Genomic DNA, 25,723 nt, shown 5'->3' with positions numbered 1-25,723 from the left:
ACAGAGCCTGTGGGACAGCTTTGCTGTTGTCACACTGTATCTGGTCTCTGTGGATCTCAAGGACATTCCTCTTGTGTGCTGGGGTATCAAATGCCACATTGCATCCACTTGGCACTTCAGGGGGCACTTTGCACATAAGGTGGTGTGTCTTAGGAGGTTTGGCGAAGCCTCCTGGCAAATCTCCATTAGCATTTTCCTGGATCATGTCAAACTTCCATAGGACAGACTTATGGAATAGGACCATCTGTCCCTGCAGGTTGTATCCATGTAAAGTAGTGTGAGTAACCTCTGGGGGCACTGCAAGGTGGATGTCAAAGACTCACAGACTGTTCTGAGTTGGAAGGGACCCACAATTATTGTCGAATCCAACTCTTAAGTCAATGGCCCACAGAGGGGATTGAACCCATGACCTTGGCATTATTACAATCAAGTTTTAACCAACTCAGCTGATCTCAGGATCTACTTGAGGTGATCTGGAGACAGCCCAGAGGACACCCTGAAGGGAAGGTTCTCCCAAATTCCCAACCCTAGCATGACAACTGAGGCATCTTTGAGCAGCCCAAAGCTTTTCCAAAGGCTGGATCATTCAGGACAGAGATTTGGTCCCAGGGACACTGAGAGGTTACTGCAGTAAGAGTGGTGAGACTGTTCCTCTGCCACACCTGCCTCTGTAATTCTGGTTTTATTTCTAAACTGATAACATGCAAGGGAGAGGGGAAAGCAATGCAGTCATGTTCAAATGTCAGCACAGCAATATGTTGGTGACCCAGCACACTGTATGACTAAATTTCATGCTTCCCTGAATTGCAAATAATGTCCAGAGCTATCAGGCCACTGCTTTAATTCTCCCATTAAACTGGCAGTCGTTTGACCCAGAAATTTGCTATTTAACATGTGAAAAAAAATCCCTTCATTACAGGGTTTCATAGGGGATTTTTTTTTAATTTATCCCAAACAATCAAGTGATGCAAAAAGCTGCAAGTTTTAAATTGCAAGTTTTATTGTATTCACTGAATCTGAAAATTTTTCATTGCAGGACTCACATTGCAGATTGTAGGTGCATTATATACATATAGAAATAGCATGCCAGTGATCTGCTGGAGTAGGTTTAAATAAGCTTGTTTCCCTGTTTCTCCCAAGAAAACCATACCAAAAATCCCAGAAGAACACCCCAAACAACCAAACCAAGTGAACAAAACCAACAAAAACCCCAAAATTAACAAAAGAGGCAAAACAACCGAAACAAACACAAACAAGGAAAATAAAACATAAAAACTCCTCAGCCAACTAAAAAATGCAAAAAACCAAACCAAACCAAAAACATTAACCATAGTACAGTATATGAAGAAAAACCATCTTACTAAGTTGATTAGACCAACATTAGGATAAGTTTATAAAATTTGGTAATTTCTGTTAAGAACATTTAGCATATATTTTGTTTAAGTATACATAAGCACAGAGCTGTTTAATACATAAATTAATTAGGTTGTGGAACTCTCCTCAGACCTTCCTTTGTCTGTGGAAAGATCAATAAAATTTAGGTCATCCTTGAGAAACCTGATACTGTCGTTGCTCATAAATATCTCAAAGGATGGACACTCCACAACCTCCCCGGGCAACCTGCTTTGCTATTCCACTATTTTTACCTTAGAAAGCCTTTTGTTCTTTATTTCGAATGTCTTGATGTCTCTTGCCACTGTTTACTTTTATTCTGCCTCCTATTACAGAGAATGTTTTGTTTCCTTTCCAAGAGCGCCTCTTACCAATAGAAAATCGGAATTAATGGTTTTGCAGGAAGTCCCACAGATCCACTCCTGAAACACATTAGCCTAGAAAGCCTACAGAGACACTTTTAAAAATGCCAAAAGCCAAAGCTTTGCTAATAGTACAAAAACCTGAGGATGGCCAGAGCACAGGTCTGCCCAAGGGTCCATCTAAACTGTGACAGTGTCCAGCAGCCAGTGCAGAAAAGAACAATCATAAAATCTTAGAATCGATTGGGTTGGAAAAGACCTCTGAGATCATCAAGTCCAACCCTTGGTCCTACTCCAGGCCCTTTACCAGACCATGACACTCATGGTGCAGTTGTATATGGTGCTGAATTCAGGATCACAAGGCAGTTCCATGAGAAATTTTTAAGCTTAAAATGCAAAAAACCCCACAATCCCCCTTGTTTTCTGATAATCCTTTACTCAACACTGAACAGCAAGCACCTGAAAAGGAACCTGTTCACTTCAGGTTAATGGAAAAAACAATCAAGAAGCATTACACACTCTCACAATTATTGCTACCCCAAAGCCTGTTCTCTTTCAACATGGACACAATTCCTCATGGATCTTTTTGCCCCAACACTTTGAGGGAAATTAGCACTTTAATTAAGCAGTTTCCCTTCTGTGTGCTCTGAGTGCTCACACACTTGCCAAGCATCAAGGAATCTCCTATTTGCTTTGAGCACTCCTTAAATCAAGGAGTAACATCATGAGTAGGTGAGAGGAGTTATTTTTTCTTATTTTGCTTCATGTCAGGCTTGAATGTAAATCCCCACTCCCAAGGATGTCCCAGGAGGTGTTAGAGGAAATTAAAAAATATCTACAGTATTTTACTGGCAATATCCAGGACAAACATGGTTAAGTGGGATATGACAGTAGTAAAACATGTCAAAAATACATGTTAGAGGAGTGGCCACTGCAGGGAGTGCCATAAAGGTTAAAATCTCTCTCGCATTCACCCTGGATGTCCATTATCACCAGTGCCAATCTGAGAGTGTCCTGCAGTACCTTGGAAGTCACTGGGAGCTGCAAATTCAATTAGAGAGACATTTTACAACAAGATCACATTTTTTTTAGGCTGTAGGATTGTAAATTTTTATTCCACCATAAAACATTTTGAAATTAAATAATCAAGGCTCAGAACTCTAAAATACATGCCTTCTGCATGTATTTAATTAAACTGGTACAACACATATTAAAATTTAGGAGACAGAAGGGAAGGATGCCTGGCTGCAACAATTACATGTGGGGGAAACGCAGTTTAATACCAGTCAAATTTCACATCAGTGACTCTGTATAAATTCATGGAAAGCTGCTAGAGCAAGTAGTTATTACTGCTATTACAGTGCAACATTAAACAGTGGTCAAGGAAAAGAAGCTTTTGACATGGAAATAGTCTGTATAATATGGGCTGACAGGGTTTTATTCAGCTGCCTGTTCTTCATTATGCAAAATAAGATGCTATAATGAAATATAGCAGAATTGGCTATCATTTGTTAGCAGGGGCATAAGTACCAAAAAAAAAATTGAAACTAATAGTAGACTAAGTCAAATAATGCATTCTCTCAGTGCTTCTAATGGTTTGTCATTCTGAACTGATGGTTGTTTGTGTTCTCTGCAGAAAGCAGATTAATGTGTTTAAAGGACATCAAGGAATACTGAATTAACTCCTAATTTGAGGGCTGCACTTTACCTGCTATGTTTGCACACGGGCATGAAAGACTATTGATCACAGCACGTTTCCCAGGCCAAGACTGCAAGAAGACTACTCCAACAAACTCAGGAGGAGTTCCCAGCAGGAAGGGCTGGTACAGAAGCTCTGATCAACACCAAAAAACTGGCAAAGCTGCCAAAAAGATGGCTCAGCCTTCAGTTCTGACCCAACAAAAAGATTTCCCTGCAACACTCTCACTGCAGACTGTTCTGCTGGTGGGCCCAAAGTGGGCAAGTGTCAGTCTGGAAGAACTGGAGATCCTCAGCTTCCTGGCACCACAGCCTGATGGATCCAAGGTAAGACAGACACTTCCATTATTCAACAGATGCACAAAATTTTGTACACCTGCATTTGAGGAATGAGGACCACAGCACAACGCATGAAATGCCTTTAAGCAGGAGGGTGGAAAGCATCAAGAGTGGGAGTTCTCTCTGGAAATGTCTCTTTGGAAGACACAATGGCAATGTCTCTTTGCTGCCTTTCCTGGAAGTCCAGGGTGAGCCAGTTTGAGTGAGGAGATGTATCTCTTGTTCAGAGATAAGTCCATCCTAGCAATAAGCATTTCCTTCACATACCAACACCCTCACTTCTCACACCTGCAGTGCATTTCTTTATCACATTTGACTCCCTTGTCTGCCCGGCAAATCTCGTTGTCAGAGGTCTCCTTGCAGGGCTGCCTCGTTTATGGCCAAAGTGAAGTTCCTGCTCCCAGGGTGTAGCCACTCCATCACTGCTACTCCTTCCTGGAAACATTGGCCTCACTTAACACAATATAATTGCACATTATAAACCCACAGCTGGGCCTCTAGTAGAGTAATTGGAGAACAGTTTACTAGTAACATGAGAATAATTCTTCCAGCTCTATCTTGTGTTAGTGGCCGTAGGTCACAGTTAGGTGGGTACTCAGTTATGGCTCTTTAATGGGCCAGCATTTTCCAGCAGCAACACATGGTTATTCAGAGCTTTCCAGGAAAAAAAATCCATAATTTGCACTCCAGTTTGCCTTCTTTTCCCCCTTTTGCCTGCTCTTGTGATATGGTGTCTACAAGAACTTTGAAGAAAGCAAAGAGGGTGTAATTTCTCTAACTTTTTTTGATGTTTCAATTCTTCATTTGTTGATTTCTCTCTTTTATAGAACACATTTTTCAGGTGGTACTGGAGGGTTTTTTAGGTGGGGCTCCAACAAGTAAACACATTTCATACACATTTGCCCTATTTTCTTGTGGATGTCAGCTTTGCAAAGGCCTACACTGCTCTGAAAATGCTACATGTATTTTGTGGTCATTTAAGCTACAGCTCTTTTAAAAAATAATAATTAAAAAAAGGTCAAAGAATATCTGATTCACAGTTAACAAGACATCATGGTCAATTTGAACTGGAGAGCCCCAAGTTTTAAGCCCAAGTATTCTCCAAATCTTTATTTGAGGCAGAAATTTTTTTGCTTGGAATAGCAAAAAAATTAGATTTTAACTCACTAGTGCAGCACTGGGCACTCCTAGATCCTCACTGCATCCTGCAGCTTAGGAGCCAGATATTCCACAAAATGCCAACATAACATTCTCAGCTCCAAAGAGGATATTTCTGAGCCTTGGATTCAGCCACTGACAAGTGGGATTGATAAAAAGCAGAGTTCTCAGTGCTGTCCTGATCTGGGACATGAATCTCCCACGATGCCCAGAGCAGCAGGACCTTTCTTCAGGCTCCTTCCACAAACTCCTTGTGTTTTGCCATGTAGTATGAACAGCAGTTCCAGGACATAGCCTGGAGAAGAGGAGGCTCAGAGGTGACCTCAGCACTGTCTGGAACTGCCTGAAGGGAAGTTCTGGCCAGGTGGGGGTTGGTCTCTTCTCCCAGGCACTCAGCAATAGGACAAGGGGGCACGATGGGCTCAAGCTCTGCCAGGGGAAATTGAAGTTGGAGAGCAGAAGGCAATTCTTTGCAGAGAGAGTGCTCAGGCATTGGAATGGGCTGCCCAGAGAGGGGGTGGATTCCCCATCCCTGGAGGTTTTTCAACTGAGCTTGGCCGTGGCACTGAGTGCCATGATCTGGTAAAGGGACTGGAGTTGGACCAAGGGTTGGACTTGGTGATCTTGGAGGTCTTTTCCAACCCAATCCATTCTATGATTCTATGACATCACCTGGAAACCATTTAGGGTTCAAAAAATATAAATTTATATAAATACAGGTGTCTGGAAAACAGCATAATTGGTTTTTTCCCAAACCCTCTCTGAATTTATGCTGTTTTCCAGCAACCAACTAAACACAGTTCCAGGAAAGAGCACAATAAAGTATAAGAATGGCCCTATTTGTGTCTGATGTGGACTGAAACAAGTCTGAAAGAACTAATGGAAATGGAATATGACTACATTGGTTCTCCTATATGTTTTATTTCCCTAGAGTTGAATTTGCATTCAAACTGTGCTAGATATCTCCCTGAAAAGATTACACAGTGGAGGACAAATAACTAATTTAAGATAAATGAATCACACTATGAGGGATGTCTTTAAAGATCTCAGTCTAACAAATAAATCTGCTACAATAAGCTCTCTGCTTAATTCTTAATATACAGTGGGAAATCCATATTGGAATCAAATATTTGACTCAATTTTATTACTGTCAAAAAACATAATACACCTTCCAACAGACCATTCTGAAATAAAAATCAACAGTAAATGAAAGTTTACAGTATTTTTTCAATATCATGAATAAATAGCAAGTGTTTCTTCATGGGAATCATGAAATGTAACTGCCTGCCTGTTACTAAATCAGATGTGACCAGAGAGGTACTTGTAAAATTCTTTTTTTTTTCTTGAGCTTTGAAGTGTTGGAATTCATCACCTCAACTGCTTTTATCATTGCTTGGTGTAGAGGAAGAGGTGGGTTTTTTTCCTACAAATAATATCAGAGGATGCATAAACATGAAAATCCTCCTTCCATTAAACATATGATGCTTGTAGTTGTTCAGAAATATGGATTTTGAGAGGCAGAAATGCAAAAATCTGACCACAAAACAGGAATAAAGTGGATTGTTCAGCATCCTGCAGCACATCACACGGGTATTTCTTAAAAAAAAACTAAAATCCTGGCAAAATAGGAATCTTCCAGCCAATCTGAAACAGCAAAATGTGATTTTCTTTGCAGGGGAAGGCAGTTTAAAGAAATGGCTCAGAAAACAGGCAAAGCAACCTCCTTGGAGAAAGGCATTTGTTGTCTTTGCTGCAGAGAATCCCAGGCAAGCAAAACTGCAGTGCCTTTCTGCACCCTCTCACTGATCTCTAAAAGGCAGCAGAAACCCTGAGACTAAAAATAGACTCCAATAGGGGTTGCTCTGGTTTGTCCACCAAATGAACTAAAGGCTCCAGAATAGAAGGTTCTCTTGGTGTACTGTTAGAGAAGGGTACAGGATCACACAGAATTCCACACTCCTGGGCTTTTTTGGGTAGGTTTGTTTGTTTGTTTGTTCTCCACATTCCAGGATTCAGCATTTTGTGAAGTTTTCTTTCCTTTTTACAAGAGAGGTGAATATAAATCATATTTATAGTCATATAAATGATCTTCCTATACAGGCTGTTTGGCCATTCCCTCTCTCTGTATTTAATTCACTCACAAAATGATGGTGTTGGAAAAGAGGAAAAAACCTTTCCTGGCCCCACTAGAGGCCAGAAGGTAATTTTGTGACATCTTTAACAAATCCTGAAATTTGGAGCATGAGAAGGAGGGAATGCTATGAGAAAAAAAAAAAGGATGTCTCATACATGAGAGCAGAAGTTACCAAAGCCCAGAACATCCCACTGAAAGATATGATTGTTACAGGGCAAATCTCCTCAGTTCAGGTGTTTAAAATCAAAGCAAGATCAAATATTTTATTATTAACAGCACATAAATAACTGGCAATTTATGACCTAGGTGTTCAGGACCAATAAAGGCACATAAAGGCAGCTACAAAAATGTTTATCATCTGCACTCTGGTAAGAAAGATATGAGTGAAATTTGAGCTGTAATAAAAATAAATGAGAGCGCGACACAAATTGTTGCTTTTGCAATTAGATTTTGAATTTTCTATTATGCCCTATCACTTAAAGATAGTGGGGTTTTTAAATTACTTTGCTGGGGAAGGAAATGCGTGCAGTTATTTATTAGAAGGGGTTTTTTTAATACCAGTCATTCCATACTGTAAGAGTCAAAACACATTATCTAGCTGCATTTTTCACTTATTATTGTATTTTGGTTAAAATATTTGGATTGTGCTGAAATTTATTCCAAAATCCCTCACAACATGAATTTTTTATGTCTCAAAATAACAGTTTCCTTTCTGATGGTTCACAAATTCCTTAAGCCAAACTGTCAGTTGGCTTTTTTATGACTTCATTGACTCTATAATTTTTATAAATTTCAGGTTTCATTTTAAGAAAAATGATGTGCCCCACTATAAGTTTTCATGATGGATCTCACAAACCCCACATTAGAAGTGGAGATACTGTGATTTCTGGCCTTTATTCTCTTAAAGTTGTATGGTCAGGTGTAAACAGACAGACACCCTAATTACTGAATGAGGCAGAAATGCTGAGATTGGGCATCTTTTTCCTCACCTCATTTATGACCCACTATCAACCATGCAACAAAACCAATGTGTTTGCTTTTCTGCCCACCTGCAAGTGGCTGTAGCAAAACGACCTAAATCTTTTCAAAACCTCCAGTAATCTCATTTAATTCTACTTCATTCTGACTCTTTTCGAGGTGTCATGTTCGGTGTAAAACCAACAAAATAAAGAATTTACCAGGGGCTGCCCCTCCTTCATCCACACTCCGATGCATCCCAAAATTCAAACTTTGGAAGGCCTATTATGATAACAGTGGCAATATAATGTATCATTTCTAAAATATCAGATATAATAGAAGTGCATCAGTTGTGTTGGCATCAAAGGTGGTAGAAAAGATAAACCAAAACTCTTTCAGCAAACCCTTTACTTAGGGCCTATACCAGGAGCTTCAGGACTTGGGCCCAAGACTGCTCTCTGTCCTTTCTTACTTACATGTCTCTAGATACTTAAATTTATGTCTGTAGAGGGTTCTGGCTAAAACTGTAGCTGTATTTTTTTTAATTAATGATTCCTTTCTCTTTGCTCTTTCTGTTGGCAAATTCAATTCAGATAACAGATAACTGAGAGGGAATTATTGGGCAACCAGAGCTCTCCTACACTATATTTATCTTTTGCTCCCGCTAATCTTTGTTAAAGGATTGGTTTGCTCCTATAAAATAACCAGAGAGACTGAGTCACCTTTGGAATTCAGAATTATACATTTAGTAAAAGGAGAAAAAGCCACATATAGGCCCTTGGTTCTACCCCCAATAATATTTATGCAAGCACTTAATTGTCCTCACCCGAGTGCAATTAAGAACCTGCACACGCCTGTGCAGAACTGGGGCCAAAATAATTACAGTTTACACAAGGCTGTGACAGGGAACTATTTCATTACCACAATTAATCCTTTAGAGCATTACGAAATGGCCAATTTCTCAGAATAAAGCAGAGTATTTGTTGCTAATCAAAGGTGAAGTTTATGTAATAGTAATAGATGACATTTAATAGCATAGGAATATATAATATTTAACAGCTCCATAATCCATGGTAATTTTTATTTCACTAATGTTTATTGCAAATGGAAGAGAAAGAATGAGAAAACCTTCCCTTTTACTATCAGAGGCACTTGGGTTACATTTTTACATTAGGTGGCACTAATTCCCTATTAACTGCTATTAATGTCATGTGCAGGAACACTTCCATTTCAGTGCTAATGTATAACTTTAGAGCTGCTACACTTTGCAAAGCAGATAGTACAGTACTAAATGCAGGCTTAATTGCACCCTACAGAAGTTATAATAATCTTCTGATGTTCTTTAGTACCAAGCCAGGCCACATTTTGAGCTGTTGGACAGTTTCAGAACCCTGGACCAGCCTCAGATACCCAGCAGCGTCCCTGTCAACTGCCATCGTAAGGAATTGGTGTTAAATCAGATAATTAGTGGGATAAATAGTAGAAAACAAATGCCAAGAGTTCCGAGCACTTGCATTCCATTATACAGGAACCGTTTTTTTACACACCCAAAAGGTTTCTATGGATTAAAAGCTGTGAAACAACGCTCTGTACTGCAGGGAGCGATGTGGCACATGCAAACAGCAGCTCCGATGCACAACCTCGGCAGGTTTCACCACTGACCGATTCGCTGCTTTAGGGTGAGCGCAGCCCCTGCCGAGCTCGGGGAGCCACAGCAAAGCCGCTGGTTTCAGAGCTCACGCTGGGGTGGGAGGGAGGGAGGAGCAAGAGACGGCTCAATAAAATGCTGTGCATACACAGCGGTGCGACAGAAGAAAACTCAACCCTTGTAGGACCAGCTGCTGCAAGGGGAGCACTAAAAATGTGGAGTTACTGTTGCCTGTTTGTGCCTGGAGCAGCTCAGACAAACCCGCAGGGAAAAGCACAGCCTGGGCACAGCGGGGAGGACTCAATAAAACCAGTAAGCCTGAACTGGAGCACTGGGCTCCAAGTAGTGCAGTTTGGGTACAAACATCCCTTTATCATAGAATCATGGAATTGATTGGGTTGGAAAAGACCTCTGAGATCATCAAGTCCAACCCTTGGTCCAACTCCAGTCCCTTTACCAGATCAAGGGAAGTTGTGGCCAGGTGGGGGTTGGTCTCTTCTCCCAGGCACTCAGCAATAGGACAAGGGGGCACGATGGGCTCAAGCTCTGCCAGGGGAAATTGAAGTTGGAGAGCAGAAGGCAATTCTTTGCAGAGAGAGTGCTCAGGCATTGGAATGGGCTGCCCAGAGAGGGGGTGGATTCCCCATCCCTGGAGGTTTTTCAACTGCGCTTGGCCGTGGCACTGAGTGCCATGATCTGGTAAAGGGACTGGAGTTGGACCAAGGGTTGGACTTGATGATCTCGGAGGTCTTTTCCAACCCAATCCACTCTATGATTCTATGAATTTTAATAGCTAAGAACTGTGGCAGCTAAAAGATGTGTTGTGTCCCAAAATACAAAAAATATTCAGGGCCTGCACACTCATTTTGTCTCTAAGAGAGTTTCATGCCTTTCATGTACTGATTTAGGAGATGAGACATGGAAAAGTCTGAACTGAAGGATGCTCTCCAGGTCTCTGGGTCTTTTATGCTGAGGGCAATGCCCCTATAAATGGTGCAGTGTTTATGCATTTCTAAACACATAAAAAATGCAGGCATATTTATTTTAAGTATGGTGAAGGATGATCATGAGTTGCTATTACATCACCAAGGAAACAGATATAGTCATCACTTCCTAAGTTGTCTGCAAGGGCTGTAGAAATATTGGGAGGGTCACAATTACTGTGGTTCTAATGCAGATATATCTGGAGTGGATTCATGGACAAGAGCAAATACACACTGCACACTGAACCAGGAAAATGTGTATTAACAGAAAAAAGAAGGGGAAAAAAAGCTGTAAAGTAATTGAAACTACAAAGGTAATGCAGGCAGGGAAAATTAATTACCCAGTTTAGAACCTGAGCAGGGCACCTGTGATTAATAGGACTTTGTGGTGCAACCTGCTGTGGGAAAGTAAATCAGTGTTAGGGGCCAGGAGCTGGTTGCTGTGGTACCCTCTGGCAGCCCAGAACACTGAGGCTGATTGCAGGGATAAGGTGCAGCAGTGATTTGGGCTATGGAAAGAGGGAATATCAGCACCAATCTCTTATCCATAAGTTCCTCTTCCTACAAATGTGATGATGGGTGTCCCTTATCAGTTCTCCTATCGAGTTACTAACAAGGTAAAGGCTGACTTAGCTTGGAAATCACGATGAGATAATAACTCAAGGAGATGTGACAGCAGGTTGTCATTTTATGTGTTTTTCATATGATTTTAGCTCCTTATTGAGTCTGTGCTTACCATTGCCAACACAACTGCACCAGTTGTTGAAAGAACGAGATAATATCTTTATATAAGGTTGGCTACATTTTCATTACACTGTTCTATTGGCTCCTGAGCTTTGGATATTTGTTGCTTCTTAATTAGAAACACAACCCTTAAACCACAACTTGGACAAACAGTTTTGAAATCCCCTGTATAGATTGACTGGAGTTGGACTTGATGATCCTTGTGGGTCTCTTCCAACTCAGAACAGTCTGTGATTCTGTGATCTGATTCTGTGAAATACTACCCCAAAATGCAGCTAAAGAAACTGGTGTGTGTGTGTATGTTTGTATGTCCTCCTTTCTCTGCTGTGAGAGTAGGAACCTGCTTCCTACTCCAGCAGTAATGCCACACAGTGATTTTCTCAGTTTTGTCCCCTCCAAATCAGAGGGTGAAAAAAGGCAGTTCAAATGAAGTGGAAACTTGTTGGCTCTTTCTAATTAGGATGGCTGTGCTAAGTTCTGTTCTCTCTTCCAAGGCTCTGAGTACCCACTTGCAGGAAGTGCAGGGATAAAACCTTCCCTTCAGGGCACGAACACACCAGATCCAGGGCCAAGTGGGTGCTGCTACAATTTCTATGGCCAAGGATCTTGAAAGAAAAGGAATCCCTCCAAGGCTGGCTCTGAAATAATAATGCTACATCCTCCTGATACAGCAGCACAGTCTTGTATTCCAATCAATTGAATCACAGAATCACAGACTATTCTGAGTTGGAAGGGACCCACAAGGACCATCGAGTCCAACCCTTAAGTCAATGGCCCACACAGGGGATTGAACCCATGACCTTGGCATTATTACAGCCAAGTTTTAACCAACTGAGCTCATCTCAAGGTTGTGCAGCAGGAGAGCCTAAAAGAAAAGCTATAAAGCCCAAAACACTAATACAAAACCTCAGCTCATTTTCCACGAAGGACATGGGAACATACCTAGTGATGTCATGACAGGAAATTGCTGAAAAATGGGGATAAATTGAGATTTTGGTAAGGAGGGCAAGGTAAGGTTGAAGGACAAGGGACCCAGCAGAATAAAGGGAGTTGCTATGGGATCATAGGCTATAAAGTGTTGGCTATAAAAAGTACTTATCCTATAGAAAATACAGCAAGATCAGAGCCATGAGGACTTTTCAGTGGATGCTGTTTCTTAGAGCTTCAGCTTTTACTTTTGTCCACCTGAATTTCATCCCAGAGAAAGCACAGATGGACTTGCCCAGGAAAACACGGGGCATCAGCTCTGTGGCTCAGATATTTGCAGAAACACATTCCAAAGAAGAGGGAATCAACTGTGTGGGCTGGGAAAAAGAAATAAAAAAGAGAAAGGAATAAAATATGCTTTGTGCCCACCAGGATGAAGATCTGCCACCCTGTCAGGGTGAGAGCTCACCACTCCACCTGCAAGTGAGGGGCAGATATCAGTGCAAAGGAGGAACACATGGGGACCCTTCAGTCTCAGAAGACAACCTGCCGTCCCAAGGTGTCACCAGGGAAATGTCAGCCCCCTGACAAGAGCACACAGGACATTTTTGTGTGGTAAGTCCAAACTACTCTAACTTTTCCCCGAGAAGAAGTTGAATGTATGTTTTCTATGCAGATTTTCTTGTCAGCCCATGAGGTCACCCCACCAGATGTTCTCTGCCAGCACAAAATTGCCACTCTCACTGGGCTGCTGACTTTGCATATTTGTATTACACACAGAGCATTTTTTATTTATATACAAGACAGTTTATTGTATTTGCCCAATTTATCCCTGTGAATAAAACCATTAATGAAGAAATAAAATCAGAAGTACATCCCTTTAGGATTCTGCAATCCTAACATAAATGGCATGTGTTCCACCAAGCTTGGAGTTTAAGTTTGTGGCCTTTTATTCCATATCCCCAGTAATATCAATGTAATGAGAAATACTTTTTTTTCTTTCCTCTATTATAGTTCACATGCATCTACAAACCTGGGGTAAATTATGGCTGGAGGAAATGGAGTAAGAAATGACCTCTCAGTCTCTCTGACATTATAAACCACATTCAGCAGGGAGACTGAACATCAAAAAACCCAAAACCTCTACACCCCAAAAAACCACCCCAAAGATATCCACATAATTTTTTTTCAAAAATAATATTTTGTTAGAAAAAATATCTGTCTGCAAGATAGTGTCAACTAAGCAAATAATTAATTGACTATTCTAGAATGTAAGCTTGGTAACAAACAAACAAAAATAATCTGAAATTTGATACATGAGCACTTCACAAATTTAAGGAAAGAATTTGTGGCATCCATTCACAAGTATAATCTAATAAACTAACAACCTTTCAGGAAAAGAAAAATGCAAACTTTCTGAATGCTGGTTTTGGGTTGCCCTTTTTTTTTTTTTTGTCACTTTAAACTACCTGTAACTTTTCCATGCAGTATATTAAAAATAAAATCACAAGTTGGGCTGCCTAAGGAAATGGGCTGTGAAAACAGATTGAAAAAACTTGGGTAGGTTAGAACTTTTTGAATATATGCCTAACATATGGTGATGTTAAAAATTGGAGTGTGCTGGTAACTGAAGGCAACTCTGCAGTTAAGCAGAGCCAAACACTGAAAACCCCAGGGAAACACTGATATTTTTTTTAATCTGATAAAACCCCCCTAGAATCTAAATTTGCTACTGTTTGCTACTACATTTGCAGTCATCTAACTCCACTCCTTTCATATATAATAAATCATAATGCTTTAATTAATGTATAATTATGTTTGCTGTCTTAGATTGAGAGATTTTAGGCTGCCTTTATTTCATTGTGGCATTATCTAAACCACAGGTCTTGCACACACTGAGCTCTTTTTGGGAATTAAGACACTTTATGAATCCAATTCCAAAAGGATGTTCAGAACATTCAAGGCAGTCTGAAAATAAAAGCAGAAAAAGCCTGAAATGTGGCACCTTCACTGCCATCTCACCCCACAAGTGCCTTCCTCTGGGTCTGTGCTATGAGATAACACAACCACTGTGACCATGTGGGAATTATTCACCATATGGGACTCAGCAACTGCTGGAACCAAAATTCCTGTTGAATTTCTATGACAAAAATCTTCAAACCTGCAAATGTGCCAGCAAAGCAATGCCACCTCTGGCCACAGGGCAAAAGGTGCTGGAGGTGGGTCTAGAGAAGAGCAACGAGGCTGGAGAAGGGACTGGAGCACAAGTGCTGTGGGGAGAGGCTGAGAGAGCTGGGGGTGTTTAGCCTGGAGAAGAGGAGGCTCAGAGGGGACCTCAGCACTGTCTGGAACTGCCTGAAGGGAAGTTCTGGCCAGGTGAGGGTTGGTCTCCTCTCCCAGGCACTCAGCAATAGGACAAGGGGGCACGATGGGCTCAAGCTCTGCCAGGGGAAATTGAAGTTGGAGAGCAGAAGGCAATTCTTTGCAGAGAGAGTGCTCAGGCATTGGAATGGGCTGCCCAGAGAGGGGGTGGATTCCCCATCCCTGGAGGTTTTTCAACTGAGCTTGGCCGTGGCCCTGAGTGCCATGATCTGGTAAAGGGGCTGGAGTTGGACCAAGGGTTGGACTTGATGATCTCGGGGGTCTTTTCCAACCCAATCCATTCTGTTATTCTATGAAAAGCTCTTTGTGGATAGAAGGCAGTACAATAGTTAGGCGTGTTTGAAGATGTATCTACATGTATTGAGAGGTTTGCAGGAGTCTCTGTCAGTGTTAAACTACTTAACTCTGATGGCCATGCCACCATGGATGGACTGGCATGGATTTCAGAGCATATTTTCTCCACCTGCCACAGCTCTGGGGTCCAGGGTTACCTTTCTCTGTGTTTTAGTCTTTGCAATACAAACGTTGTCAGTGAGCCACATTTGCATGTAAAGAATGCAAATTCACTCTCACTTGCAAGATCCCCTTAAAGCAGCAGAATCCCAGAATCCCAGACTACTCTGAGTTGGAAGGGACCCCCAAGGATCATCGAGTCCAACTCTTAAGTCAATGGCCCACACAGGGGATTGAACCCATGACCCTGGCATTATTGCAGCCAAGTTTTAACCAGATGTTGTGATGCAGCTTCACCAAATGCAGGTGAGGATTTGCTTGTCCCAGCTGAGCTGTGAGTGTGAAAGGATTCCCTGTGTTGTGTACTCCAGGAAAGACAACACTGAGTTTTACATCAGTGGGCTGGAAAATATTTGCTGTGAAAAGGGTGTCCCCTTTTTCCCTTGCCTTGCAACTGAAGCGTTACCTCTTCACACTTCTGTTCAGGACAGAGCTGCAAGGAACATTTTCTGAGCACAGTTCAGTGTCTGTGGCACTGATTTTCTTTCCAACATGGATGACAGTTTAGGAGCGGGTAGGATATATTGCCTTTCCACCCATGGGTGTAATCCAAGGGTATGGTCCACAGAATGGTCCCACAGAACAGTCAGCTGCTGTTTGAAAAACAAAGCAATATAAAATGATGAAGACTAACCTAACAGGAAAGTATTTAAATGCATTATACACTTTCTGGAGCAGATATTACGTTTGCCTTGTGTCTCCTGCTCTTTGGGCCTCCTCCTGGCTGCCCTCTGAACTGAACACAGCAAGAATTAAAACTTTGGTCAGAGAAATTACCAGTTTGGGAGATGCCTAAAATATCCATTCGGGCAATAATAAGTGGGTTTGCATGTTTAAAAACCTTCCCCTCTCTACAGCACTTGAGCCCCATCACTCAGGCACAGTCCTTTGCACAGCCCAACTCCTGCAGGCAGCCCTGGGGCCTGAAGAGGAAAGTATTAGGAAAGGCAGGAAACTAAACTAGAGCTGAAACTGCAGCTGCAATGACAGCAATGGACATTCATGTCTCAATAGGCAAGAAATTCCAGCTGTATTTTTAATAAAGTTTCGATGAACCCTCTTGTTTCTTGAAGAAAATCATCTCTCTGTCGACCTGCTGTTTCTCCACTGCCTTGATCTTTGACAGCAGAAAAAGATGTCATGCCAAGACACTTCCCTGGGATGAGACCTCTTACGTAATTAGAGCTGACACCATTGTGAGTCTAAGGAGCAAATATAAATATGAGAATCACAGAGACACCTGAATTTTTAATAGATATTAAAAGTGACAAAAGTAGACCTGGCAGACTGGATAAATTCCATATTAACCAGTGGGCAGCCACTGGCATCCTTTGAAGTCAGTGGGAGGTTTGCACACCTTGACTTCCCCTTAAGAAGTTATGATTTCTTTGCTTCTGAAGGCAATGTCTTTGTTTTGATCATTTAATAAAATGTTTCATTTCAAAAGCAATTTTAGTTGGTACCACACTGCACTGCAATTAAAGATTTATGATCCCATTACAAGGTAATGCTGTAGTTAATCCTTAATAATAAAAGACTTCATAAAAGTTCAGTGTTACCCACAAAGCTGAGCTGTTGACACAAAGCAAAATATTTGCTGCACTTTCCAAGTGTCAGCAGAGTGCAGAGCTCTCCTTCAAATAATAATCTATATATCTGTGGAATTAGGCTCCCAAACTCCAGGCATTGCTGTACTTTCATGACCCATACATTTTATATTTGTGTCTAAGGCTCACTTTTTTCCACCTTGGTCACACAGGATTAGCATCCAGATAATCCTGCTTTATTTCATACAGCTTTGTTGGGATGACAGTGGCAAAATCAGGGCTGGATTCAGGCTGGAGCGTGGGATCAGTGTGACCTGTGCAGATCACTCCACAGTGATTTATTTAATTGTGGAATGAGTAGAATTATAGCATTCAAAATAAGCATTAGAGAATCTCAATCTTAATATGATACATGGAATAGGAAAAAAAAAACCACTACCCTGCAAAAATATTACAGAGTGACTTTAGCAAATTTAAATGAGACAATTAAATCTATCCCAAACCTTACACTGAACGACAATAAGTGTTTAGTTGCCTTTCTATTATCATATTTCACATGCCATTGAAATCATCAGGAATTCTGTGGCGCAGGAAAAATGATGTCTGGGATGGAAATTTGTTGAATTTTAACACACATTTTTTAAGGGAAAAGCAAAACAGCTCAGTGGGCCATAGAAGAATCCAAAGCATGTCTATTTTTCACTCATGCAAAGCTCTTCTTGAGCTTCAGTTGAGGAAATGTTGGTTCGATTCAGCTTTAAAAACTTGTGCTGAAACTCAACAAAAACTGAGCAGTGTAAAAACCAAAAATGCTCCAGATAAGCAGTTGATACAAATATTGCAAATTATTTTTAACTGCAGCTGGTTGTGCAAAGTTGTTTACAACCTGTTTTCAAAAGCAAACACAAGAAACTCTATTTCAGGATTTTATTTCATCTTGTGAAATTCTTCTGTCTTCCTTTCCACAGTGCCAAAATTGCCCACCTCATTCACTTGTGAATGTTAAAAAAAGGAATCCACAGAGGTGACTTTATGCTCTCAACTTCCATCAGAGTTTTACAAGGTAATTGTAAGTCATTCCTTTTGCTAAATTTTAATTAATTGCTTTTAATTATATATACTTATTTAGTAATTTTTATAAAATTGAAGTAAAATGACATTTACTTTCTTCCCTTTGTTTGTTTTTCTTCTCTCTTTTCTTCTGATTGGTGTCTCTTTATTGTCTTTCAATGTAAAATAACCCTCAGTGTTTTGTATAAAAGTCTATTTGTTTCTGTAATCTAAAACTCTAAATCCATTCTAAAGGCACAGCACCAGAATTGCACTCTGTGTCATAAGATCCACTGGGCTATTAGAATATGACACAGGGAGATATAAATATCTCATATATTGATCATTAAATTATCCATTAACCCATTTTATAGAGTTTTTGGAAATCCTCCTCAGTCCTCTCTTTTATGTGATTTTCAGATATTGCCAACCTGGTATTTGCTCCATTATCCACAGCCTTTAAATATTATGACAATTCTGGGTGTCTCTTGCAGAACAGAAAACATCTGCAGTGAGGAAATATTGGCAACTGAACAAGTAATTTTGAAATGCTTTCTCAAAATTTATCAGTCCATGCTTCTTAATAAATCAGAGATTACCTTCTTTAAGAAGAAACTTCAGGTTTGCTTGTTATGGTTGAGGTTAGAAAATGGCAGATCCCAATTTCTCATTAGTGGTTGGTTCAGAAATTCAGGGAAAAGAATCTCTCAAAAGTCTAAATATTTACCCCAGAAATTAGAGGGGTTTTTTGTTTTGTTTGATACTTTTTCTTTAGAGAATTTCAATTAACTTCTGGTTTGTTTTGGGGTTTTTTTAACTCTTTCTCTCTCTAATCTCGGCATCTAAAACACTTCAAAGTGAAATAAAAACAGGAAAGAAATAAGTCATTTTGACAGAAAATGAACCATAAACAGTCTTGATGGCTACACTTCATTCAAAGTTCCTTATATGTTAATTATATTAGTAATAATATTAGTAAAATCATACAAAAGATAAAAGTAAAGCAAGTAAATGACATATTTAATTATGGGATTATTGATAGCATAGATTGTATTTGCTTGTAGCCCCAGATCTCTGCCCATATTGAATTTTAAGTAAAAAGTACTGAACTTCCCAGAACATATTTGGAAGTTTCACCAAATTTCCTCCTTGAATTCTTATAAATTCTGATCTCTTCTTGTCCTTTATCATGGCTAAAATAAAAACAGATGGTTTATATAGGCAGGATTCATTTCAATAAAACTCAGTGAAGTATTTTCAATCTTCCTGAAACATGTGGTTAATTTATTGACCCACAGCACTGGGAACCTGTGGCCAGAACTGAAAGGTATGTCTGTCTGGGTATGAAGGGAATAAGAAAGAATCTTTATCTTCTAAATGCTGCCTGTCATTTTCTAAAGACAAATCTGAGTGGCAGATGGCAGAGAAATGTTTATTTTTGAATGTTCATCATGCAACATCACATTCTCAAGTTAGGAGCACAAAGCTTCCATTTGAACCAAGCATTTTTTTAATTACAGGGGAAAATATTGAAATGTATTAGTTAAAGAACATGGAAGGGATTTTTTATTTGTTTTTAATTTGCAAATCAGTCTAAGGCAATCTTGATTTAGTGCACTGCACATGTTAAAAACATTCCCAGACTTGGTCAGAGATATCAATTTCACACAAAGGATAAAGATTCTCAGTCCTTGGGGCAGCTTAAAAGAGCTCTTATTATCAATCATTTTTAGGAAAACGAAGGCAAGAAAAAAAACTACACCAACTTCTGTCTAAAATGAAGAATCACTTTCCAGCCTGTCCTGAAAGGAGATGTTTCCAAGTTGATTCACAGTGACATGTCATCATGTCTGATGTCTGTCCCCATTCCATTGATAAGGTGACAACATCCTTGACTGAGCTCATCCATCACTGCCTGAGGGCACCTGCCTGGCCCTGGCATCTCTTGGAAATCATCCCCAAGAGGGAAAGTCAGTGGGAAATGCTTCTTTTATCAGTGAGCCAGGGAGGACATTCACTGCCTACCTGACTGATAAGCAAATCTGTGATCAGAGGCCATAAACCACCCCAAACTCCACCTCCAAACTCAGGAGACAGAGCAGTGGCAGAGCAGTGACACCCTAATCCAGTGGCTCACCTGCACTCAGGGCCTCTTGGAGCAAAACAGCCCAACAACAAAAGGGATTTTGAAAGCTCAGGTTAACAAGAGATTCAATTCCTGATGTGCAATTGGTCTCTTCTCTCAGTCAACCAACAGTAGGACAAGAGGGCAGAGGCTTAAGTTCTGCCAGGGGAGGTTTAGGTTGGATATCAGGAAGAAGTTCTTTCCAGAGTGAGTGGTCAGGCATTGGAATGGGCTGCGCAGGGAGGTGGTGGATTCTCTGGCCCTGGAGGTGTTTAAGGTGAGACTGGACATGGCACTGAGTGCCATGATCTGGTGATCACAGTGGGGTTGGATTAAGGGTTGGACTTGATGATCTCGGAGGTCTCTTCCAACCCAACTGATTCTGTGTTTCTGTGAATGTCAGGCAGAGATTGCCTGTGACCTGATGTCATACCCAGCACAGAGAGGGCTTGGAAAAGCCCCCAGAAAGGGAGACACATTCCCAAAGGCAGAACACATTTGCTGTATCTCAGCAGATGATCTTTCCATCTCACAGATGCCCATTCCCACAAGGACACCCCTCCTGGATGTACAGGATGCAGAGGGTGGCCTTTCATCTGCTTTGCATTTCCACAGAGAAGAGTGACAGGACAATCCAGGTGCCTGATATCCCTTGAGACAGATGCTCTGCCACTTGGATTCCTCCAGCACTGAGCACAAATCCTGCCCCCTGCAAAGACAAGAACCACTGCAGGGTTCTTCTATTTCCAAATCACAGGATAAATTAAAAGATGGCCATTAATATTTAATTGGAAGTAACCGGGCATCTAAAAGTGATAAAAGAGAATGAGAGAGGATGCAAGGTAGAATTAATAATGTATTGGGAATAAGAAGGAAAATGAATTCCCTATAAGGAGATAGAAGTTTGAAAATAAGGTCTATAATTCTTGTTCAAGAATGTTAATGAAAATTATTAACCTTGATGAAAATGACCATCATGTCAAGCAGTTATTCGTGTATAATTATTTTTTTTCTCCAGCAACTCTCCTTCCCATTTTACCTCCAAGCTTTCAACCCTCCTGGCAGGATTGAGCCAAGAAACAAAATTTCAGTCCAGCTTGTGCCCTCTGTAGGTGTCACCACAGTGCTGGGGGTCAGGCACTTCACTTGGAAGCTGTTGAGTCTTGATTCTTGCAGTTTTACTTCAAAATGGGTTAAACTAGAGGGGAGGAAAGTCTTTAGGGGTTTTTTTAGCTACAAACTAGACAGGGTTCATAACACTGACCAATGTTAAAACCTGTATTTTCAAGGAGAATAACCCAGCTTTTTCATAACACAGAAAGGTGGAACAAGAACTTTGACCTACATTGGTCAGATTTGTAGAGGAAGAGGAAAACTCAGCATTAATTCCTGCCATGCTACTTCAGTATTTTATGTATTAGCAAGCTGCACATGAAATAAAAATGAATACAAAATTCCCTACTCCACATCCTCAGTTTGGGGTATCTTAATAAATATATTATAAATTTAAAGCTTTCTGAAAATATAATGACATTCTCCAATGCAGACTTTATAAAATTGTATTCTCAATTTTTAGAAAAGAGAATACAACACTGAGGGCAATACACACACAATAGTAATGGAAAGTTCTTTGTTTTCTGAGGCTTTCTTGAACCTACTGGAGTGAACAGAGATAATCAGATTTACCACTGCTCTGAATAAGCCACGTTAGCAGACTGTGCCTAATGAAACTCAGCAGCCCCTGAGTGGTCCTGGGGCAGCCTCAGCTCCCCATGGTACCCATGGAATACAATTTAAATACATGGAATAGCGTTGAGGGGAGCCCTGAGATGACATTTGAAGTCTTTGATGTGGGAGAATGGGAAATCTGTGGAGCCTCAGCCTGGCAAAATTGGCTCTCACAGTTTCTTCCCCTTCTCCTCCTGCCCCTGCACATGGGGTGATGAGCCTGCTTGTCTCTCCCTTTTCCAGGGCTTGCTGCAGATGTGGCTTCTTTCTTTTCCTTTCCTCCCTCCTGATCCCTCCAGAGGTCTCAGATCTTTGATAGTTTTTATTTTGTACATATGACACTTGTGCCTAATTTCCAGTCTTGGGTTTTAGCAAAGTGCAGCAGCAGCTTGTGCTTTCCAAACAAACACAGTGGCAGTCAGCCACTGTAATCAAAGGAATATTTTTACTAGCAGGATACAGCACAATTCAACTCTAGAACATTTACTCTTTTTGAACTTGAGAATTGGTAGGAGGTGAATCTATGAAACTGTTAAAAAGCCCATTTAAATAAAACATTGGCAAGGGTCCCAAACCAAAGCCCAGGGATGTCAATGAGAGACATTTTCTTGGCTTTAGTGCTTTGCATGGCTGGTTTTAGAGAAACAGAGTTTTTTTCCAATTATATGAAAGCAATTCTGGGGTGGTTGCTTAGTTTTCAATAAAATCAGCCTTGCATGTCTGGTAGCTCAGCTCATACAAAGCTCACAGGTGAGTGCATGGCCACCCACAGGTAGCAAGAGAAAACAAAGGCCACATGTCAGGCCAATAATGAGCAAAAGTAAAGTGTGTGTCACGATTCATTAAAGATCCATTACTGACAAAGAAAAAAAATAGAGGTAAAACAACCCAACAGGAAAAGGAGCATGTGTCAGAAAATATTCCCAGAGTACACATTAAACAGAGCAATTACAGAAGAGGTTTAAATGGAAATGTTGGAGAAATTACATATTTTCAACCTCCTTTTTTGAATTTGGGTAGCAGCACATTAGGAGGTCTGTCTTAAGCATTCCTCAGCTATCCCTGGTGACCTGTGTCTTGCAAATTGGTATGACAGAATCATGGAATCACAGAATGGTTTGGGCTGGAGTGGACCTTAAAGACCATTAAGTTCCAACCCCCTTGCCATGGGCATGGGCACCTGAATTCTCCTGGGTCCACTTCTCAAATTTATCCAGGTCTACCTGGATGGCATCCCATCCTTCTGCTGTGTCTGCTGCATCCCTCAGCTCTGTGTCATCTGCAAGCCTGCTGAGGATGCACTGGATCCCACTGTCTGTGCCACTGATAAAGATACTGTCAAAGGTTCAGACAAAGAAAGGTTGGTGGGGTGGGAGGGTTTCTTCAGGGAGTTTTTCTCACCCTACCAACACAAATGTTTTAGGAGTTGAAGTGCCAGGACTGAGAACAAAGGAGTGGTTGGTGGCTCCGGATTCCACCTGAATGGTGGGGCAGAGGTGAGAAAACAAACTCAATACACCTGGGAGGGGGAGAGGCTTTTCCTGGGAGCTGCTTCACTTTGTCTTGGGCAGCTGATGGGAGAGAGTCACTGTTTGCTGAGCTGGTGAGAGCTCCTTCTGACTCTGCGCTTTGTCTTCCCCCCTCCATCTCTGAGCACCCTGAGCTTCGGAGAGAGAGAGAGAGGAGAGAGAGAGGGGTCACAGCTGCTTCAGGACACACTGCAGACCTTTTTTCCTGGGGACCAACTTTGACTGCAAGGAGATTTCTGGGAATTCCCACCACTCCTCAACTCCCAGCATTTCCTTCTTTTGAACAAAGGACAAGGAGAGAGAGAATCTGCTCTTCCACTCAGGAAAAAGGCTCTGTCTCCATCCTGCACCATGTGAGTCATTCACCTCCTTGTCTGTGCCTTGGTGGAAAAAGACTGAGAATTCATCTGGCAGCCAGCTGAGGTGTGACACTGACACTGTCCATAAATATAACTGCACCAGGAGAAACCTACAGGTTTTGGGGCTTGGGGTTTTTTTGGTACTGGGGGAGTAGTTTGCTCTGGTCTGTTCATAGTTGTATCTATCTATCTATCTATCTATCTATCTATCTATCTATCTATCTATCTATCTATCTGTCTAGCAGTTAAGAACAGTTATCCTTCTTATATATATTTTCTAAGTAATGTTTTGGGTTTTAGTGTTTTGTTTTGTTTGTTGTTTTGTTTTTTTAAATTTAGTAAGGGCTGATGTGGTTATTGAGGAGGAATCCTCTCCTCTGGTCTTGGTAAACATTTCAGTTTCCCTCAAACTAAGACAGACATTAAAGAGCTCTGGTGCCCACAGAGAACCCTGAGGGACATCACCTGGCATTGTCCTCCACCTGGACATAGAGCCATGGACCACAGCATGGCACATATCAAAAGGAAGTTGGGGCTACTATGAGTCTTACCAGGCTTCATGTAGGGGCTGGTGAATGTAGGGAGGTCACCCAGTCAGTGAAGTGACACTAATTAGGACCCCCTCAGATGTCATACCATCATTCTGGTTAGAAAAATCCAACAGCCCAGGTTTGTCTTAAATGTGAGAATGAATCCTGATGTCCTGAAGGGTTTTGGCTCACTCATAATGCAGAAAACAACCCTTTCTTGAGTGAAGGGTTGTTAGAACTGCCATGAACAAATCACCCAGCACAGATCTGCTGTGCTGACTGATTAATACAACCCATGTTCATGTGCTTTATAGCCTTTTGTGGGTAGTTTGAGCTGCAGAATAGACTCATTTGCTCAGAAAGATGGAAATCCTTCACTTTGATGTGCAAGTTAAGCTATAGATTCCAGTCTATGCAGCCTCTGCCCCAGCAAGCCTCCCAGCAAGGGTTTCTGTGAAGGTCTGTTGTGGTGTGTGCACGTGGGAGGGTGGCAAATAAAGCTGGTACTGTCATCACCTGCCTTTATTCATGTGAAAGGAATAAAAGCAGAAGTTTTTGTGTTATGGCTCTCACTGCAGCTCACATTGCATATGCAGAAAGAGAGGAAATGAAACCCCTTTGTTGGCTGTACCACAAGCCAAGGAACTTTGCATTCTTCCTCCTTGTCCCCCAGTGAGAAGGCTGTGATAAGAATGAAAATTAAAAAAAAGACTGTAGTGCCTCGGCGTCAGTTTTTCTGACATGTGCTCAATGTTTCAAACTTATCAGACACGAAGGTGAAAGCCTTTCCATTACAGCACCTTAAAAGCTTTGCAGGCAGGTCTATCCTGTCCCATCATGCTTGACAAGTGCTTGTAGCAGGTTATCTCTGTTGCTGAGATAAAAACATCCCAAAGGGATGTGAAGTTTAGAAACATTTGGACTGCTTAGTAACTAATTTACAATATCATTCCTCTTGTGTGGCATATTTCACTGTGAAGGCACTTCCAGTGTGTTGGGGACATTCAAGACATCTTTCTAAGTATTTCACCTCTGGGTTTTGGAAAGGTGATTTGCAGCTGGAATCCTACTTATGCTTTGAATATCATCCCTTTTCACACATGCCAGGCAGGGTTTCTCACAGAAGCCAAATCTGCAGCCCCACTGACAACACTGTCCCCTACACCTTGTGACTCAGGAGGAATTTTTATTTTCTTTTTTATTGGAAAGGTAGTCAATAAATTGACATAAGTTGCCCAGAGAGGTTGTGGAGTCCCCACATTTGTCCTGAGCAACCAACTGCAGGTGCACCTGCAGGGATAGTTGGAAATTATGATCTGCAGAGGTCCCTTCCAACCTCAACCACTCTGTAATGTTGCATGTCTCTAAAAGACCTATTTCAGATCAAAGTTTTTCCTCAAGCATCCATAGAGAATTTTTAGATGCTTTCCAGATCATATTTTTCCTGCTCTATGAATGCAAGTCATTCATGCAGTGAAGAAGCAAGAGGAGCTCCCATATCAAATCTTGCTGCATATTGAGAGGGTGGGACAGAGTTTCTGTAAAGCTCAAAATCACTCATGGATATAAAAATACTGGGATATGAACTGCCTATGAATAAAGCCATTTTGGAAGCTTG

At 41.1% G+C, this 25,723-nt stretch overlaps 1 long non-coding RNA gene across 2 annotated transcripts in view; it reads left to right on the top strand.

Annotated features, from left to right (window-relative positions):
* LOC139675953 (uncharacterized) overlaps positions 1-17,828 on the top strand; it is a 29,211-nt gene extending 11,383 nt beyond the window's left edge. For both annotated transcript variants that reach the window (XR_011698572.1, XR_011698571.1), the window contains 3 exons: positions 3,391-3,779; positions 12,775-12,957; positions 17,753-17,828. This is a non-coding gene — a long non-coding RNA (uncharacterized lncRNA). The remainder of the gene's footprint in view (positions 1-3,390; positions 3,780-12,774; positions 12,958-17,752) is intronic.
* The last annotated feature ends 7,895 nt before the right edge of the window (positions 17,829-25,723 follow it).

The sequence above is a fragment of the Pithys albifrons genome, chromosome 1, assembly GCF_047495875.1.
Source record: "Pithys albifrons albifrons isolate INPA30051 chromosome 1, PitAlb_v1, whole genome shotgun sequence".
Taxonomy (NCBI): domain Eukaryota; kingdom Metazoa; phylum Chordata; class Aves; order Passeriformes; family Thamnophilidae; genus Pithys; species Pithys albifrons.
Note: the sequence above shows the minus strand (reverse complement) of the source record. Positions and strands in the feature narration are given on the sequence as shown.